The sequence below is a fragment of the Topomyia yanbarensis genome, chromosome 2 (genome assembly GCF_030247195.1).
Source record: "Topomyia yanbarensis strain Yona2022 chromosome 2, ASM3024719v1, whole genome shotgun sequence".
Classification (NCBI taxonomy): domain Eukaryota; kingdom Metazoa; phylum Arthropoda; class Insecta; order Diptera; family Culicidae; genus Topomyia; species Topomyia yanbarensis.
In genome coordinates this window covers 358107210-358128039 of record NC_080671.1, presented here as the reverse complement: position 1 = coordinate 358128039, position 20830 = coordinate 358107210, and the positions used below count along the sequence as shown (strand labels likewise).

At 34.9% G+C, this 20830-nt stretch overlaps 1 protein-coding gene across 9 annotated transcripts in view; it reads left to right on the top strand.

Moving 5' to 3' along the window:
• The window catches only part of LOC131684319 (uncharacterized), a 350826-nt gene that overhangs the window by 266986 nt on the left and 63010 nt on the right, over positions 1–20830 (top strand). The gene's annotated exons all lie outside the window — the stretch shown is intronic.

Sequence of the window (20830 nt, the reverse complement as noted above, 5' to 3'; positions counted from 1 at the left end):
TGTCAGTGAAATAATTTAGAAAACTATAAGACACGTGACTCTGTGTAAAAAATCCAACGGTAAGCTCAAGACTAAAATATCACGATAACACGACGAGAATTTACGAAAATCGTTGTACGTCGCTCAATTCTTGACTGTTTTAGTCAATAAAGTTAATACAAATCAATGTTTCATCGAGTTATGAATTAGAATCATAAAAATATTAAACATATTCAGACACAACCACCTACTAAACATTTCAGTATAATGTCATCTTTTTTTACGTGAACTAGTTTTGTGAAAACACATAATTTATTTTCAATACGAGGTTTATTTATAATTGATTGAATCGTCACCTATTTTAAATTTTTTACTCGAAGAATAGTTGAGCAAAGTGATCTTGACTTTTCGCGACGCTGGTGCACAGATGTGGCGATGCAGAGGGTAAGATTTCTAGTCTCATAGATTATTCATCGTGTGATCTAGCCCCACTCAAGAAAAAATTGTCAGTGCCAGTTGCACCAGCCCGGTATCACAGACAAATAAGACGTAACACGAGATGAATTTTCATCACTCGTAGAAAAAACGGTCGATTTCAATTACAAATCGGTGGCGTTAGTGAGATTTTGACACAGAGCTAATTGCGTTACTTAGTTACCGCACCCATCCGGAAACGTTACGGTCTTTTTAATCTCATGCAAACCAAAACAAACAATATGGGCCGGAAATGTGAAATTCATTCTTGTGGAAGTGCCCAAGGTGGGAGTTGTTCACAACCATTTCTTAAGCTACAACACGATGCTGATCGGTGAGTAAACACATAACAGGACGTTAGTAATTTAATTGATTCGGTGTATCGAATGTATGCAATGGATTAGAATTCGTTGGTCCCCGGAACTGCTGGAGAAATTGGCGGGGTGCAGGTGCTACGAAAACTAGAGATACGGTCAGACCGTTTTCAATCAGACTTGTTTAGTGATCAGTTTCAACCTAACAGGAGCTAACACGTCAAGTCGTGGAATGATTATGATTGATAGTAACTGTATATTTAGGTTTCGTCAGGGTGTAGATCTGTATGATTCCAGCACATCGAGCATACTTTGCACTCAAGATAGAAGCAGACCGTACGTTGTAAGAAAATGTAGTGCCAGGGAATCGTATTCCTTAGCATTGGCGATTTTGTACTTACAAGAAGTAAAAGTGAACACCTGGAAAATGAAGTAATGTGTCTACCTTGAAAAGTGTCCTTACACGATCATTAAAAGTGACATTTCTGCGCAGTAATGCCAATAATAACGCCTCGTGTTAGGGTTCCTGATATCTGCGGGATTCTAAAAAAGCGACGGTAAACAACCCAGGGACAACTTGACAGATAGTTCTTGTTTCATATATGCACCACCGATTTGATGGTGGCGCTAGTTTTCCTTCTCTGTATGAGTACCACGAACAACGAGACGAAAAAGTTTCAAGAGAAAAGCGTGTTTCGTTACGTGTGTTATGAACGCCGTCAATGCGGCTAGAACAACATTTAAAAAGAGCTTATTCCCAAATGTGAATAAAGAAAACTATTATTAGAGAATAAATTTATCCCTAACTTAAAACCGTCAGCAAAGTTACCTAAATCTTATTATATATTTAGCTGGAAGTCGTTGTTTTTAACAACCGGCTCTCTTCCCTCCTAAACATGTTTTGGTTTTCTTGTTGTGTGAAGTTTGAAACCGTCAAATCATTGGTGCTTTTTATCTCGAGAAATGTAAATGAAAAACATTTTGGCCAATGAAAGTACATCACCACCAAGCTTAACCATTCGTTTTGAATAGAATTTGTGTTTTTATTAGAATTCTAGCAGCAAAAAGAAATGGTAGAAATGGTAGAAATGCTTAAATTGATTATTTTCCACAGATATGGAAAATAATAAATGGGATGCGCCCTTTTCAAATTTTGCTCCATTCGAGCCGCCATGACATCACCAAATCACCCCAAAATTTGCTTATGAATTCAATATATGGGAGCTGTCAATTGTCCCCGGGCTTACGGTGAAGATGACTAAATAGAAACAAAAAACAATGAAACGACAACAACAATTAATTTCCTCAAACAAAACAAAAACTGTTTTACCGTTGCTTAATTTCCCAAATATAGAACAATAAATAATTATTATGGGTCATTGAAATACAGTCGTTACTCTGCACTCTTCAAATTTGTCCATTGCAATCATTATTTCATGCGAAGTCGTAGTATGCGACATCGACAATTTTTCTATTTCGTTCTTCAAATTTTACAACTGTAAAAATAGTTCCACCTTTCATTTATTATCTTGCATTTGGCAAGCAGGGTGGGCACTATTGGAGCTTCAGTTGAAAAAAAAAATGATATGGTTGCGAGAAATACATTTTGTGCAATGTGTTCAACAGATGTCGCTAGTACATCGTGGGCGATGATTTTTTTAGATTTTCTTTAAGCTGTAACATTTGTTTGTATGTTCTGTGAAGTTTGTTACAATAGAAACCGAAAATTTGGGAAAGGAATTGTACAGTCAAGATTTTTTTTTAGTTACGTAGGCGTCAATATTCGTCACGCCGACACACGCCGGCGCGCCGCCGCCGGTAGGGTCCAACGGCGTGACGCTGCCAACGCCGCCGCCGCCGGCCAAAAATTTCGCTTACGCCGCCGCCGTTTAAAAATGCATCGGCGCACACCTCTACCGCCGACTTACCTCATCCGCATATTTTATAAAAATCTATTTTAAAAATAACTTTTGTTTGCGGATAAATGCAATGTATATACGGATAATGAAAGCTCTTTCCTTGCCGTAAGCACAAAGCCATACCAACAGTTTTTAAACCGCACTAACTTTTAAACCGGCCTAAAATATTTGGTAAGCTTTAATCAAACGATGCTGTCATTTATATGGCTGCGTTCTGATTTGCGTTACACGATAATGTTAAAAAACAACAAATTTAAGTTAAAGAAAATGAGTAAATTAGACAACATCGAGAATTGTTTTTCATTCCGATATTTTCTTGCAGTAAAATAGCTTTTCTTCGTCAAATGTCTCGTTCCATAGCGTGTGAAAACAATTTTGTCAACTTGTAGCCGATATGTTTCTTAATTTAGAACTTTAACTTTTTGGATTGTTGATAGTTGGCCAATGAAGTACAGCATTTTGTAGTGACATAATCTTCAATACCCAAAACAAATAAATTGGTGTACATATGTATGTTTCCATTCAGTTATAAATTCAAATAACGACAAAATGTCCCAAAACCCCAACTTCCCGTATTCTGCCCCAGATGAAAATACTTTTATTAGCTTCCTGAGATTTGTTTACGTAATAATCGATACAATTCATGTATGATTTCCAGCGTGACTTAGAGATGTAAACTGTTTTATAAAAACGTGTTTAATCCACCTAACAGTGTGATGAGACATTTCTTATAACTCTTATCACTCTCTTCGGATATTATATCGTTTGAGAGTATTTAGAACTTGATGCTTCGCGATGTTTTTGATAACACATACTACATGGGATAGTGGCAGGACTCAGAGAATCGCTCAAATCAGCATAGGACAACATCAGTGCTAGAAATCTCAAACCAAATCAATGGGAAAGCGAAAAAATGGCCCATAAAATAGACATACCAACGAATTATTGTTAATGCTCTGTTAATAAAATATCTATATTGTGGTGGGAAAACTGAATTTTCCTAAAGGGGTTATATATTGTACTGAAACAAAAAAAAACGATTTTTTTTAATCGATTTGAAGTTTATATTTTACTCAAATTTTCAACGCGACTGAGAACTAACGCTTTTTCTTGAAAAGGGCGATACTAGCAGTGATACCATTCAAAGAAAATCAACAGTGAATATTTCCAGACTTGTTTTTATTTCCTATTTAAGAACTATTGTGTTTTTTGACATCCTAGCTTGCATGATTCAGTGATCGAAACCCAAAACTTCATAAAGTATTTGAAATTATTAAATTAAAATTTGTTTTTGCTATTGAAATTGACAAAATGATAGTATCGCCCCTTTGGCGATTGTTTACTTTTTCGGTCCCACCTATCAGCATTGAAGTATCGCCCTTACGTTTTTTACGTATTTACCGATTTCGTCCGTGTTTTTTCAATAGCGATCATTGTTACTATTTACAGCTGGTAACAGCTTGATAATCTTAAAAAATACGAAAAAAAAACAGTTTCGCCTCTAAACTGCTAGCAAAAAAAGTATCGCCCTGTTTGTTTGTATGGAGCGTGGAGGGCGAAACTTTGAATAAACAAACAAAAATACAGTTTCGCCCGTTATATTTTTTGCTTTAGTTTAAGAAAGCAATATCGTAGAATCAAAATTTTTAGGTTAATTTGTTGCGTTTCAAAGCCCTCATTCGCATGTATGAAAAAAGCCATATGTTTACATTTGTGAGTATCGCCCTTTTCACAAAAAAGCGTTGAAATGAAATTGCAGCTTCTGATATCACGCTATCTCTGAAGTGCATGCGTGCATAGTTTCAAATTTTACTTCGACATCGACTTTTTCTAAAGGTGACTTCCCAGTAGTATCCTTGATTTGAATTATTATCGCTAATCCTAATGCCAAAGAACAAATAAAAACCTCATGAAAACGAACCGTTTGGGAAAATCATCATCATTACTGGAACTTTCATTTTCACGAAACTTTTCGATAACCTTCCGTCACTTGCGTTAATGCACTGGGTGCACAGTAGGGTGACAGGAAAAAAATGACCCCTATCGGCCCACCTCTGCGTCGATTCCTAGTCCCACCAGGAGTACTTGCACCAAATTTGAAGCAAATCGGACAAGTCTAACTAACGGACCAAAGGGCCTGAAATTTGTATGGGAATTTTCAACAATTTACATGGAGAAAACCCACCAGCACGCATTTTCGCCGCTAGGTGGCACTGTATACATTGTATTATCACTGTAAGTGAAAATAAGAAGGATAATTAAATTGTCTACAACTTCGTCGAAGACTGCAAGTAAATCCGACTTTGTTAAAAGAAGTTATTAAACTTTTAACGAAGTGATGTCTGAGTCAGTTTTGCATGGGGCCTAATAGTGCATGGTTGTGTATCAGTACTCGATTCACACGAACTAAACATTTTTGTGAAATAATCGTTAGGTTTAGCTCAATGGTGTGCTCAGAAGAATTATAGTAAATAATACGAGTTATGTTTTGGTTAGACAATTTTAGTTCCACCTGTTAGTTAGTAGTGGCGCCCTCTATGCGGTCACAGGCGGAACTAAAATTTTCTAACCAAAACATAACTCGTATTATTTACTATAATTCTTGTAAACATACTATTCGGCTAAATCTAACCATTATTTTACAAAAATATATAGTTCGCGGGAGTCGAGTACTGATACACAACCATGCACTGCTAGGCCCCATGCAAAACTGACTCAGACATCACTTCGTTAAAAGTTTAATAACTTCTTTTAACATAGCCGGATTTACTAGCAGTCTTCGACAAAGTTGTAGATAATTAAAATATCTTTCTTATTTTCACTTACAGTGATAATACGTTGTATACAGTGCCACCTAGCGGCGAAAATACGAGCTAGTGAGTTTTCTCCATGTAAATTGTTGAAAAATCCAATATAAACTTCAGGCACGTTGGTCCGGTAGTTAGACTTGTCCGATTTGCTTCAAATTTGGTACAAGTACTCCTGGTGGGACTAGGAATCGACTCAGGGGTGGGCCGATTGAGTTTTCAAAAATTCATCATTTTTCTGGGCAGTCTAGCGCACAGTGCTCTAAAAATCTAGCGAAATCGTCTTAGGGCACCAGCGGGTCTGTAAAGAATACTAAAAATTAATTTCTATTCCATAATTTTCAGTTCAGCAATTCGAGAGTTCGTGCTCACCGCAAACCATGCAAAATAGACTACGTTGTGAAGCGATGATCACTATTTATTAAAAAATCACGGTTAAATAAAAAATAAAACTATTAAAAAATTTCAAATAGTTTATAATTTTCACAAACCTATTAGGAAAAATTGTGTAATAAGCTTTCGTAATATTGTGTAGGAAAAAAGCTGAAAATTTGAAAAGAAATCTGAGGATTATGATTGATTACAGAACTCTGGAATTTTCTATTGGAATGTTTTCAGACATGAATTTGATATTGATGCTATTGGACAACTGTGAAATTAAGACCAATAGATCAGTTACATATCAGGACCCCATTCCGACAATTTATCAAAAGTCCTCATGATGTTTACAACAACAGGTTATCAATCTACGGATCAGATAATGTTATTGTAATATTGAATTAAATCAGTTTGCATCAATAAATTTTCAACTTCAATCCAATTTTTTTTTGGTGCGGTGGGGGGGGCTGTATGGTGTTAAAACCTTCTTTTGGCTACGCCGTTGCTTGGAGTTATTTATTTCGCTTTTCATTTTCCGAAAGGTTTCAGATCGATCCGATGGTCATAAGTTAGAAAAATTGCAGTCAGAAGGTTCGCACAAATGAACATTTTTGCACTGATAAGTTATCAAGTTCCTTCCAGACAATTTGGAAGTGTTCGGTGATTATTTCTATCGGTTGTAGAAAGAAAAATGAAATACAAAATTCGATTTATCGAAATAATGTTTGGCTTATTTCAATGGATTATTACTATATTGAACAACAAATAGGCGCAAAGAGTAATCCACAAACAACAAGCCATAACTTTTAAAGTATTCAAAATAGATATTTGAAGTCTTCAGTAACGTTATTCGCAAAAGTAAGAGCTACAAATTTGCTGAAGGCATCATTTCGTTATAATCACTTCCAAGAAAATTTGTGAAAATATCTCACTCATAGGGGGATTAATCAGCAAAAGCACAATACTAAAAGAAAGGTCATATTGCCTCCATTAAATTCTCCGAAGATACTATTGACCTAAAATAAGCCGTTTTGGCGTTAATAATAGATTACATGTTTTTGGTCATATTTCTGGCAATGGGAAATGATAAAAATCTTTCGTCCGCATTTAATGTTAAATATCTCTTTTGATAATAGTCTGATTTCAACAATCTATAGCTTGTTCGAAAGGTATTCGTTAAAGCTGTCTAAAAACATATAAATTGTTATTCTGGCATGTCAGTTTCGGCAGATAATTCAAAAAAACTGCAAAAACGCCATTTTTACGCATTCAAACATTCATATCTTGGAAACTAAACATCAGAATCAAAAACAAATTAATAGCGTTCATACTGTTTTTTTAGTTCTTTTATTTAAAATTAGTTTGGATAAGATCGGTTCAGCCATTGCTGAGAAACACGAATGAGAATTTGTCCGTTACATACACACACACACACACACACACACACACACACAGGCATTGTCCCAAATCGTCGAGCTGAGTCGATTGGCATATAAGACTCGGCCCTCCGGGCTTCGGAAAAAATCTTGAAAGTTTGAGCGAATTCTATATATTTCTTTTATAAGAAATGTAAAAAATAGGTGATTTTGGGGTTCAAGTGTCACAAAACCCTAACTTCCCGTTTTATATTCAAAATCAAACCACCTCAGTTAATTTATTGATTTTTTTTCATTATAGTTGATATTTTACATACGACTTCGTTAGTAAATAATAGCGATTCAGGTATTTATTAATACAATAAGATTTTTGAATAAAAAGGTCCCACATCCAAAAATTCCTGTATTTCACCAATAATGAAACAACTTCTGGATCAGTTACTGAGTGTTTCAACATTAAAAATATTGCATTTCATGTACATTTATTGAAGAATAGTCGAGATAATATCAAGAATAGTTGAAATACTGCAATACGAACGACAAAATGTCCCAAAACCCCAACTTCCCGTATTCTGACCAAGATGAAAATACTTTTATTAACTTTCTGAGGTTTGTTTACGTAATAATCGGTACAATTCATGTATGATTTCCAGCGTGGATCAGAGATATAAGGTTCTTTTTATTAAAAAATAGGTGAATTTGGGGTTCAAGTGTCACAAAACCCTAATTTCTTGTTTTATATTTAAACTCAAACCACCTCAGTTCATTTCTGAGAATTTTTTTCAATTAAGGTGATATTTTACATACGACTTCGTTAGTAAATAATAGCGATTCAGGAATTGATTAATAGAATAAGATTTCTGATTTAAAAGATCCCAAATCCGCAGCTTCCCGTATTCTGCCCAAGATGGAAATACTTTCATTGGCTTCCTGAGGTTTTTTTTACGTAACAATCAGTACAATTCATGTACGATTTCCAGCGTGGATCAGAGATATAAGGTTTTTTATTAATTTTTTTTTTTTTGATTTTATTAACGACACTTTACACCGGCGGGTGCATACGTGTCGAAAGGTTTTTTATTAAAAAATAGGTGATTTTGGGGTTTAAATACCCCAAAACCCAAACATCCCTTATTTTGCCCAATGTAAGAATAATGCCATTTGAATTCTCAGATTTTGTTCTTCCTAAAATGGTACAAGTGATGATGTCCTGATGAGGTGTTTCAAAGTTACTGATTTAAATGTATTTTTTTCTTCGTTTTTTCCATTGTGCATTGGTTGTATTTGGTGCCATGATAGTTATTTCTCGACAAACATATGATTACGGCTTAAAAGCCAACTGTTAAACTTCTCTTTGAAAGGAAATTCCGGACAAACCGTTCCTGGCTAAACACAGTTCATAGCAGTTAATGGAAGAGAAAACTTCACTCTTTTGTTTTCTTTTAAGCTGTAATCATATGTTTGTCGAGATTTCAAACTTTGATTAACACTTTGGTTAAAATGTTTCAATTATAACTCAAAATGAACTGTGAATGTCATTCTAATTGAACATGATACCTATCGACGTGAGAGACAACAGTTATATTCCTTTCAAACGAATTCAAGGTCAAACAAAAAATTAAACTTCGACAGAATGATTATTTTAGATTTACAAGTGTTATATTTCATATTTTCGTTTTTTTTATTCTTATTGGAACAATGCGCATATCAATTATTTGATCTTAGCTTAGGGTATTTGTGGGGCTAATTTCTAAGCTGTTAACATTCTGATTCAATTTGTTAACCACGAGTGTAAAAACATTCATAAAATATTGCAATTTGCGATCTATATCTATTTATCATTTATTTGGATCTATCCTCTAAAAAATAATTTTCTTACGTTATTTACTTTCATTGATGTGAGATACGATAAATATATGGGCAATAATTCGTGAAAATATGTTGTTGATTTATATTAACGAATTAAATGGTCCCACTTATTTTCATAGCGATAAGCAAAAAGAAAAGAATCAAAACAATTCTTATTGCTGTTTTTTTTAATTCGCAAAAACAACGATTCAAACGTGCTCTACTGTAACCATTTGATGTGCAATTGGAATGAAGCGTGCAGAGAGAAGGAAAGAACCAGGAATTCGAAAATACGGGTAGATATAATTCGACAGTGCCTGTCTTCCCTACCTGATAAAACTGGATTATTTATTGCCATCTTTATTGCGAGCAAAGAGAACCATAGTTATTCAGAAGAAAGCCGAAGAGGGGATTGAAAATAACGAAATGTGCGCAAGAGAAGTATGACAACATGATGCTGCCATTTGCATTGCTGCGTTCTGATCGGCAATACACGGCAACGTTAAAAAACTGTACAATGAAGTTAATTTAAAATTCACTCTTCATGCCATTTAATAATCTGATGTATTTATGTTTTTAAAACAATTTTGAAATCCTTTATTTAGCTTAAGGGGTTACACCACTGTAGAGCACGAAAAAATAAGCTTACTTCAAGAATTTTTATGGCTCAATAAAAAGGTGAATCAACATATTTTTGAATGGGATTTATAACATAAGTATTGAATCAAACAAAATAATTTCTTTGAGATATTTCTTCACAAGATGGCGGCTGTGCAGCAATTTCACCTCATGCGCGTTTTTTTAAGGGGTCCACGGCCGGAAATCTATCTTCGTGATTTTTGACCTAACGCCAAAAACTAGTTTTTCTAATTTCTTATGTCAATAGCAATGTACGTAGGATTTTTTTCAATATTTTGATTTTACGCGAAATGGCGCACTTTTGAGTGAAAAAAATATCATAAAAATCTACACAAAATCGTTAATTAATAAAAAGATAAGCAATAAAAAAATTCAATTCTGCGTACGTCGCTGGAGAAATCAATTTTGAATACACTGTGAAAATGTCAAAGCGATTGAAAATCATTCGTTCGAGTTACATTTCCGTTCAGGGATATACATAAGAGGCGTTGCAGCAGAATTGAAAATTTGTATATTTATGAATTGTTTTCGTCTTCCATGTTTTGGGATATCATTTTAACTACCTAAAGCACAATTAAAGACTAATAAATAGAAAATCGATTGGTTTAACATTCTACAGTGCTGTAACCGCTTAAACAATTTATTATTTAAGGTCCATAATTGGCTAAACGTTATTTTGCTAATAGTGGTGCGTACTATCGAGAACGTTACAGAGTTGCTTGTTAGGCGCTAGCCATTCCAAGGACCGAGAGATCTTTTCTAACATTCCACTTATTAGTCAGACAGTATAGCCAAATCTGACTGTTTCAAATTAAATCAAATGCTTATAGAAAAAGAGTGGAAATTTACATCTTTTGAAATGTTTGTATCAGTTGCTGTGCTGCAACACATGAAAAATGCCAAATACAATTATTTATTTGCTTCATATAAATATGTGGTCTTTGGAATAGAAATCTGACATTTTAGCCTGGTGGGGCATCCTGCCCAACTACTCCACTAACCATGCATATAAAATTTGACAGACCTACTTTGCTAATTCAAATTATCAGCACGATTACCTAATCAAGCTTGAAATATCAAAAGTTCAGTATTTGAACTGAGAATTTGACAATTTCAAAAGCTGATTTTCAGCGAAGTAAATCCACAGACTAACAGACATAACACTATGAGAAAATTCCCTCAAAAAACATCGATTCGACAATTTTCCCAGAACACTAGCTCGACCTTTTATTCACGGTCCTAAACACTCATTTACTGGTGGGTTACCCCTCAGGTTTGGGAACAATTTTTCACTGGTGGTCTATCCTCCATATGCTTGTTCATATGTCACTGGCGTCATAATTTTAAATGTGGCCACAGTCCCAACTACAAATATACTTTAAATCACCGTTAAAGCGGACGAAGTTTTGTTTTTGAGTGTTATGTCTGTTAGTCTGTGGTAAATCTCTCAAACACGTTAAATCCAAATTGCTGAACTTTCAACATTATGGATTGCCAAAACGTTCAGTTCAACGAAATTTTGCTGATGTCATGCAAAAATTGTGAAAGCGTCAAATCCCGGTTACAAAATAATAAATTACAGTTAATTACTTCCTATAGTCTGCGATCTGTCTGATAATGAATTGACAATTATAACTTTACAAATTGAACCTGACACTGGATGCAGAGAGTGAATCTTCCTTTTGTCGATAATAGCTTACACAACCCCCCTTAAGTTCCGACACGATTTAGGCGATTTTTCCGTATTCAACTTTTTGCGTCATTTTGCCAAGTCATCTGTCCAGTCTCAACTTTCATAACTCAAGCTTCTATATCATTTGAATAACGATCAAAATGAGAATATTTGTAGCAGACTGTTCGCCGTCATAGTGTCACTTAGGTTGTATGGCCTGGCTTTATTTACAATCTTTTATTTAATCTTAGTTTGGATTCTTTCGAAATCAGTAAAATATAAGAAAACTTCCATTTGCTTATTGTGTTCTTTGTGAGAAGATATAACTAGAAAAGGGTACAAATTGTGGTTATATATTCTTTTCTTTACCTCTTTTTAAACTAACTAAAAATTAAATTAAACAGCTTTACTCATTTTGATAGCCATAAGTAAACTAACAAACGAAAACAATTTTTATTTAATGCAGATCTGTATCCAATTATAAAATTTCGTTCTACGGTGTGTTTCAAAATTATTCGACTTCTGCTAACCTGCAATATAACTCTTTGACATGGCATTTTCAAATGAGCGTGCAACACCTTATAGATAGGACGATAAAGAATATCAAAAAGATCACATTTAAAACTCGATTTTACCTGTTTTTCGTACGGGAAAAAACTTGCTTACTTGCCTTCATATGGTTTGTGTGCAACATGGTCCATAATATTGCACATAAAGGTCGAAAAGTTGATTCAAATTATTAAGATGTATGCAAGAGGAACATGGCGCCTCTTTACACTCTTTTCATTTGGCTTCAGGATGCAGCCATTTCTGCGATGACAGGTACTAACGTCTTAGACCGGACCAAACTCAGGCCTAAAATCAAAGATAGTACCGTGCGGTGGTACCAACTAGCTTTAAGCTTACCGCTGTCCGAGTACTATCGAAAAATATAATCATTCGGCAAATAGATTGAAAATCAACCTAAATATCACAAAGTGTTAAAAATTTCGAAAATTTACTTGGTATGGTCGAAAACACAATATCGCCCACAACTTCTACAAAACAAAATGTTTTGTAACAAAAACACATTGTTTAATGGGTTTCACATAACTTGAGGTAAACAACGAGAGGCAGCGCTGTCTGTCTAATAGAAACGGAGAAAAAGGGATTCCGCCAACTTACCCCAACCGCCAACTAGCCCCGGGCTCCCCTTTTAGTTACGGCGTCCTTTATGTTTTCGCGTGTTGTTCTGCGAAAACGCATTGTCTTTCGTCCTCAGTACAGTCCATTTAATCGGTGTAAAATATGTCCAGTGAGTATTTTCTTACGCAAAAATTAATAGTTGCGATAGTTGTGATGGTTTTTGACAAAAATACGGACACCAACAGGAAACATACGCTTGGGGGCACTGTAGGTCACTACTGATCGTCTCACAGCTAGGCAACCACGTGAGCCGGAATGAACAACTTCAATTCCACACTCTGGCGACGGGGGAGACACCTAAGGATTCATTCGCAAGTACAAAGCCTGACGCAGCTGCCGAAACAGCATGTTTTTTCAATTTTTCGTTTCGCAGTTTTCATGATTTTTCACATCATTTTCTTACCTGAATGACGTCAATTTCATTTTTAAATAATCTGCAGTATTAATACTCTTCAAATAAATGTTGAACCGTTGATTTTCTAGTCGTACATATTGTTTAATTTGGCCTCGAATATCGTACCTATCGTACCCCCAGATTTTCAAACCATCGAAAAAAAGAACCTTCGACTCATTGGATTTAGCTTGAAAAATATTTAGCCTTGCATAAAACCATTATTGCCAAAACGTTGTCAGATGTATAACCTTTCAAACGAGTGCTTGTTTGTCAAAATCAGTACAAAAATACCATCGCACGAGCTCACCAAAGAAAACTGACTTACTTGACCCCACTCTACTATATTATTTTAAATTAAAATGCTTTTAACAAAAATCTTCCAAAATGCGATAGTTTTCGAGATATTTGGAATTTCGCTTTAACAAAAACAATTAATTAATTCGTGTTATTATGCCCTTTTAAAAAGTTATTCGCGTTACCCCATCATAAAACATCAACAATCTAGTGTTTATCGTTTTTAAGACGTAAAAGAGACTTGTTCAGTATATTCGGTTCATAGAGAAGCTTTCAATAATAAGGTTTTCCTATAGTCACAATTTTCTTTTTGAATAAGATTCTAAACGTCATTTTTAATCTAAATGCTCATAACAAAAATTTTCTGAGATGTAGTAGTTCTCGAATATCTATTCGAGATGAAAATTATTACCGATTTCATTCGATCTTTTGGCAATATTATTTTTGAAAAAAGTTGATCATAGTAGGCTCTTCGACAAAGTTGTAGAGGAGAGTATTTTTATAAATTTTGCAGAAGACATGTTGTCTCTGTCACTCATAGTAATTGAGTTATGAGATGATTTGATGATTTTCTATGATGAACTCATTCAGTTCTTATTTTTCCTTATAGCTATTTTGTTTATGATTTTTCTCGTTAACAATGTTCGAAGGCATTTTTACATTTCTTATAAAAGAAATGTATAGAATTCGCTCAAACTTTCAAAAAAATTTCCGAGGCCCGGAGGGCCGAGTCTTATATGCCAATCGACTCAGCTCGACGATTTGGGACAATGTCTGTCTGTGTGTGTGTGTGTGTGTGTGTGTGTGTGTGTGTGTGTGTGTGTGTGTGTGTGTGTGTGTATGTAACGGACAAATTCTCATTCGTGTTTCTCAGAAATGGCTGAACCGATCTTATCCAAACCAATTTTAAATGAAAGAACTAAAAAACAGTAAGAAAGCTTTTAATTTGTTTTTGATTCTGATGTTTAGTTTCCAAGATATGAATATTTGAATGCGTAAAAATGGCGTTTTTTGCAGTTTTTTTGAATTATCTGCCGAAACTGACATGCCAGAATAACAATTTATATGTTTTTAGACAGCTTTAATGAATACCTTTCGAACAAGCTATAGATTGTTGAAATCGGACTATTATCAAAAGAGATATTTAACATTAAATGCGGACGAAAGATTTTTATCATTTCCCATTGCCAGAAATATGACCAAAAACATGTAATCTATTTTTAACGCCAAAACGGCTTATTTTAGGTCAATAGTATCTTCGGTGAATTTAATGGAGGCAATATGCCCTTTCTTTTAGTATTTTGCTTTTGCTGATTAATCCCCCTATGAGTGAGATATTTTCACAAATTTTCTTGGAAGTGATTATATCGAAATGATACCTTCAGCAAATTTGTAGCTCTTACTTTTGCGAATAACTTTACTGAAGACTTCAGATATCTATTTTGAATACTTTAAAAGTTATGGCTTGTTGTTTGTGGATTACCTTTTGTCGCCTATTTATTGTTCAATATAGTAATAATCCATTGAAATAAGCCAAACATTATTTCGATAAAACGAATTTTGTATTTCATTTTTTTATCTACAACCGCTAGAAATAATCACCGAACACTTCCAAGTTGTCTGGAAGGAACTTGATAACTTATCAGTGCAAAAATGTTCATTTGTGCGAACCTGCAATTTTTCTAACTTATGACCATCGGATCGATCTGAAACATATCGGAAAATGAGAAGCGAAATAAATAACTCCAAGCAACGGCGTAGCCAAGAGAAGGTTTTGGGGTTTAACACCATACGACCCCCCCTCCCCCCACCACACCAAAAAAAATATTGGATTGAAGTTGAAAATTTATTGATGCAGACTGATTTAATTCAATATTACAATAACAATTATCTGATCCGTAGATTGATAACCTGTTGTTGTAAACATCATGAGGACTTTTGATAAATTGTCGGAATGGGGTCCTGATATGTAACTGATCTATTGATCTTGATTTCACAGTTGTCTAATTGCATCAATATCAAATTCCTGCCTGAAAACATTCCAATAGAAAATTCCAGAGTTCTGTAATCAATTATAATCCTCAGATTTATTTTCAAATTGAGCTCATTTTTGTAGAAATGTACTGTAATAAGGGTCTTTATTTAATAGGAAGCGAAGTTAAAATTGATTTAATGTCTATGAAACATAGAACTGCTCACCAAAAAAGTGCATAACTTTCAACATTTACTAACCTTCCCATCGGCTGCTATTGAATTTTTTATTGATTGGACTTCCGGTTCCGTAGTTACGAGTTGAAGAGTGCAATCACACAGCAAATTCCCATATAAACTGAAATGAAAAATTTTCAAAATCAAATTTGTATTTTTGATGCCAAATGATTTTAAAATGCATGAAACATTGAGATGTTTGACAAAAATTGACTTTTTTTAACTTTGGTACATTTTTGCATTTCTAATATAGAAAGGTTATGCAATCACTCTAAAAATCGTCAATCATACCGGCCCGGAGGGAGTACGCAGCGAGGGGTTGCTACTTTAAAATTAAAACTAGTTTAAAATTTCTTAACAAGTTGAAAATTTTCGGCAGGACCCGGACCTCCAGGATCTTTCTCCATGATCTGCAGCTGGTTTCAAGCGATGTTTTAGTATCACATAGTATCTCAAGATCGTGGCTGTCGATCCATTGTATGTATGTGCAAATCGTACTGAACATGTAATATTCATTTCCACCATTGTATTGAACATAACCAGCCATGGAATCGTAGTCTGGACAAATGAGAAAAGCACAATTGCACCACTAGGTGGATTACAACAGGTTTTTATTTTGGGAATGCGTCGAGTTGAGACGAAAACGTAATATGATTAAAAACGAGGATAACACTTTCCGAATGTAGAAGGAAATTTATGAAAAATGACGATTTCCATTCGACTCTAGCAGGTTTTGATCGATTTTGATGAGCATTTGATTTTTGTTGTATGACCAATTATATGTATAGGTCAAATGTTTAAAAACAGTAATTTAAGATCAAGATAGCATCATTTTGAAACCGCCAATTTCGGAGGTTTAGTATCTTCGATGAGTTTTACAAACGTTAAATAGCGCATCATTTATAATTATAAAATAATTTTGACGGTATATCGTCCAAGAAGTATTTATGGTGAATTTTCTCAGGTTAATATTCATGACTACAATAAAGTCTCAACAAATTCGCTAAAGACACGAACTCTGTTACTATTTTCTGAAAATAATTCCGCATAATATTAAAACTTCAAAAATTACGGTTTCGGAAATATGCCGTTTGGACAGTATGATCGATTTTCACCAAACCCCCACGAAACCGAATTTCTGGCTACGCCGCTGACTTCAAGTAAGTAAAAACAAAGTCGTTCTACACTCGTTCATAAGAAACTTCTTCGAATGCTGAATATCTATTATAACACATTGAAACCCCAATTTTATCAGCCAAATATGAACATATGTTTGATGGGCTCTAGCAGACGAACAAGACTGAATTCGAGTAAATCCTTTCTTGAGCATGTTTTCCTTATCATGAAGATGGAAATATGCGAAAATAAAAAGCTCATCATAATCAGAAATAGTTATCAGACTACATCAAGGGACGGGAAGCATATTTTAATTCGATTTCAGACCTATCATAATGCACTGTTAGACATTGGGAAAAACTTTCAGATTATTTCAGATCGACCGTGGCTAAGTTGCAAAGAACAAATTTTTCGTTAAGATCCTTCTGTTGTCTGGAATGAAATAAAATGACGAAAAATTGAACTCATAGCTATCAAAGATTTCCGCGGCGATAACTAGAGGCAATAAAATAGTTGAAAAGAGCGAGAAAATTGTTGAAAGAGATTTAGATTGCCGAAAAATCGCATGCTTCCTTGAAAGTTGGCACTCCTATGACCAATTTCTTCACTTGGATAAAAACCGGTTTTTGTTGAATACCAGTTTTTGGCTAATCGATCACCAGCAACCTGAAAACTGGTTTTCAGCGAAAACCTGTTTTCATCCAGTGAAGAAATTGTTATCAACAATCGACTCGGAGAACCCCGATTGAGTTTGCAATAATTTTTTTTGCTGAAGAATGAAGCTATAAAAACAGAAGCAATTACCGTGCAAGTTGCCTTATTTACGAATGCAAACACTCCGCTGTGGTATACTTTTCTGTTGTGTAAAGCAATAAAGGGCCCGGCGTTAACGAGTTTGTGAGGATTTACTCAAACAAAACAAAACCTTACTTTTACAGCAGATATCATTACACCATAAAAGCGGCAACATCGGAAACCATTCATCATGATCACGTTGCGCTGGGAAATTCCATCCTCAATTTGCAGTCGTAATTTTCAACGAGCAGCAAGCCGCATTTTGTACTATACATTTAACTGCAGTAATTTAACGACCATAATTTTAGCATTCAAACTATGCGGGTCCGATTCGGTGATTGCAGACCATTTGACGATGCAAGTGCCTCTAAGGCAAGTGGTACACAAAAAAATCTGTTTAAATTTTTAAGATTTTTAACTTCGATATCGTAAGAATGGATTATTCTGAAAATCGTAAAAAAATAACAATATCATAATCACGTCATCAGCTTACATCACTCCTGTACATCCCTTAACTACGGTCCAAAGATAGCATACCACTACTACTCAAGCTTTTAGTTGTTGTTTTTGCAACTAGTTTGTTACGGATGCCTAGCAAACTTTTTTCGAGACATTTGACCAAAGACGGCTGGCCACCAAACTCTCTTGGTTTAAATCCGATAGACTACTCCGTCTACATTATTAAGTTCAGGGCATTATCATGTAAAGGCCAGCCTGACAAAAGCCTTTATCTGTTCAGGAACTGTCGTCCACAGTTCGTCGCTGTTGTGCTATCTTATGACAAGCGCCATTTAGCACTTTTCGAGAAAAACGATTTTTAATGTTTGAGATTGAATATCTTAAAATTTATAAATGCTAGATGCTTTTCGGAGAAGACATTCGATACTTCTATCTTTTCTGAAGTAATCTCTCAATTTGTGTGAAGATCGGTTGACTACACTTACAGTTTTTGCTTAAAATGTAAACCAAAGTCGCTCGCATACGTGTCATAAGTGTGTATTCATGATAAAATATGTATGACGTGTCACAAATGTGCACGGAAGATTTCATATAAAAATGAATTATAACTGATTCGTAAAATTATGCGTTATAGATCACTATGTCCAATATTATACTTTTTCATGCGATAGCAGCAATATCAGGTTGCAAAATGATAGTATTGGAACACAAAGTTTTCCCAATTTTCCTCCTTTATTCAGGAAAAACAATAAACAAAACTTGGTTTCATTGACAATTTAGAGACAATGTCTATCAAACAATGTTATTGTTGACAGGTGACTAGACGAAACAAATATTCTTCTTGCATAATCCATCACTACATTTCGGTATACTTTCCAAAACAAGTGGAAATCTCAAAACGAAATTTGTTCAATAATTTTGAATATATAAGCCAACCATTCCCAGAAAAAAAAAAACTGTAATAGGAAAAGTTTTGCTCCCGTGACAAGAACCTGGCTAATGCTTATGGTTGATCTGCATAGGAATTACCTATGTCATCAGAGACATCTGTTGGCTTGCTATAAGCTTTTCGACTTATAGCAAGCCAACAAACTAAGAATGTTGTCTCTTTTTTCTTTGTCATAAGATAGCACAACTCGATCACTCGAGAAATTGGCGCTTGTCATAATCGTGTTTGGCTATATCTCAGTAACCCAGCAGAATTTCAAAATTCTGAAAACGCGACTTTATGGAGATTTTAAAATTTAGTAACATGGCATATTTAACTCAGTTCACCCCAAAATGGCGTTTGTCATAAGATAGCACAACAGCGACGAGTTGACATTTTCCCTAAGCGTTTGAGCCTGTATAACAGTTAATGGAGGACATTTCCAGACATTAATATTCAGTTAAGGGGATCCTCTTATTGTATAATTGTGGCAATAAGTACCTAAGGTTTAATATTTTTTTTGAAACAGTATTTTACTTGGACATGTGCGCTATTCTGCAAAATTTTTATTAAGGTTTAATCTATAAAATAAAATTTTTACTTAAAAAAATCATCAAATATTAAATGCTTAGGCGATGGTCAGCTATTTCGTCCGCGTCCCTTATCACCAATTTTATACAGTGATTCATCAGCAGTGCTATCTTTGAAAATGAACCACCTTGGTTATGCAACTAATTTTTTCCGATCTTTTTTAAATGCAAATAATTAATCTTCAAATTAATAAGCAATCTACATTTCGTTACATTCTGAATTGCACATATTTTGTCGTATGTAATTTTAAATGTACTTTCATTTGATGGCACTGTAAGGGAACACGTATCCGCCGGTTGATGCCAATCGAGCTGACATTTCTATCGACTGAACAAACTAATTTATTTGTTTGTTTAGTATTTATTTGACCAACTAGGAAACGAATCCACTGGGTCTTTAATGCGGGTGGGAAATACGCATGGTCTTGTCTGAGTGATTCGTGCATGCTGTTAATATCGTTTAGGAACGCAGCATTTGTATTTTTTCTGTTTCGCGTCTTCATTGTAATATCGGAACGTTTAACTCGAACGAGGTGGAAAATTTCAAGTTTCAGGATCTCAATATGCTTGTGATTATACCAATAAGGACCATTTATAAATTCTTCCACGCTATTAGGAGGAATAGATATGAATAATTGTGACATAAATGGAAGGGGAGCACATCATGTGCTTTGATGCAATCGGCCTTTTACGCACGATTGCGCCATGTACATAGTAAATTCCATAGAACATGAACACTTTTGCTAGTAGCGGCATAAAAGTGCTACTACAAAATGAAGGAAAAACTAAAATAATGTGATTCGTATTAGACCAAGGGGAAAAATAACGTGGTAATATGACAGAGAGTTAGTTAGTATTAGGTAATCTTTGCGTGACATAATTTTTGAATGTTCCACCATATCACTTTTAAACTCATTGTTTACGGTCCATTTTACATTATCGACAATACTCCCGACAGCCGGCTGTCCGGAGTTCATGTTGTTTTCGATAAAACAATCTCAATAAACGATTAGCCAGAGTTTTAACGCCTAGAAGATTTACGTATCCTACAGTCAATAAACTATTCAAACATGCACGAAAATATATTCTCAGTCGCATCGCTTGCTTGAAGCGAATCCTGACTAACAACCCATCCACTACCCAATCCGTGGTACTTATGGGAGTGTCAATGAGTCGGGGCCTTCCGTTAAGTAAGTACCACATCAACACTTCCTTTCTCATCCCAAGTTACGGTAAAGATGGTCGTGGCCCGCAATGGTGGCTCTCAGGCGAAACTCTCGCTTGGACTGGATCAATTGTTATTCCCAAACAATGCTCCTCAAGTAGTCTGGCTGGAAATGAGTCATCAGTCTGCAATCTACGAAGTATACCGTGCTTACGCAACGCAACGCAATTATATAAAAAACCCCTTAAACCTACATTCCTTATAAATATATTAATATTTTATACACAAGC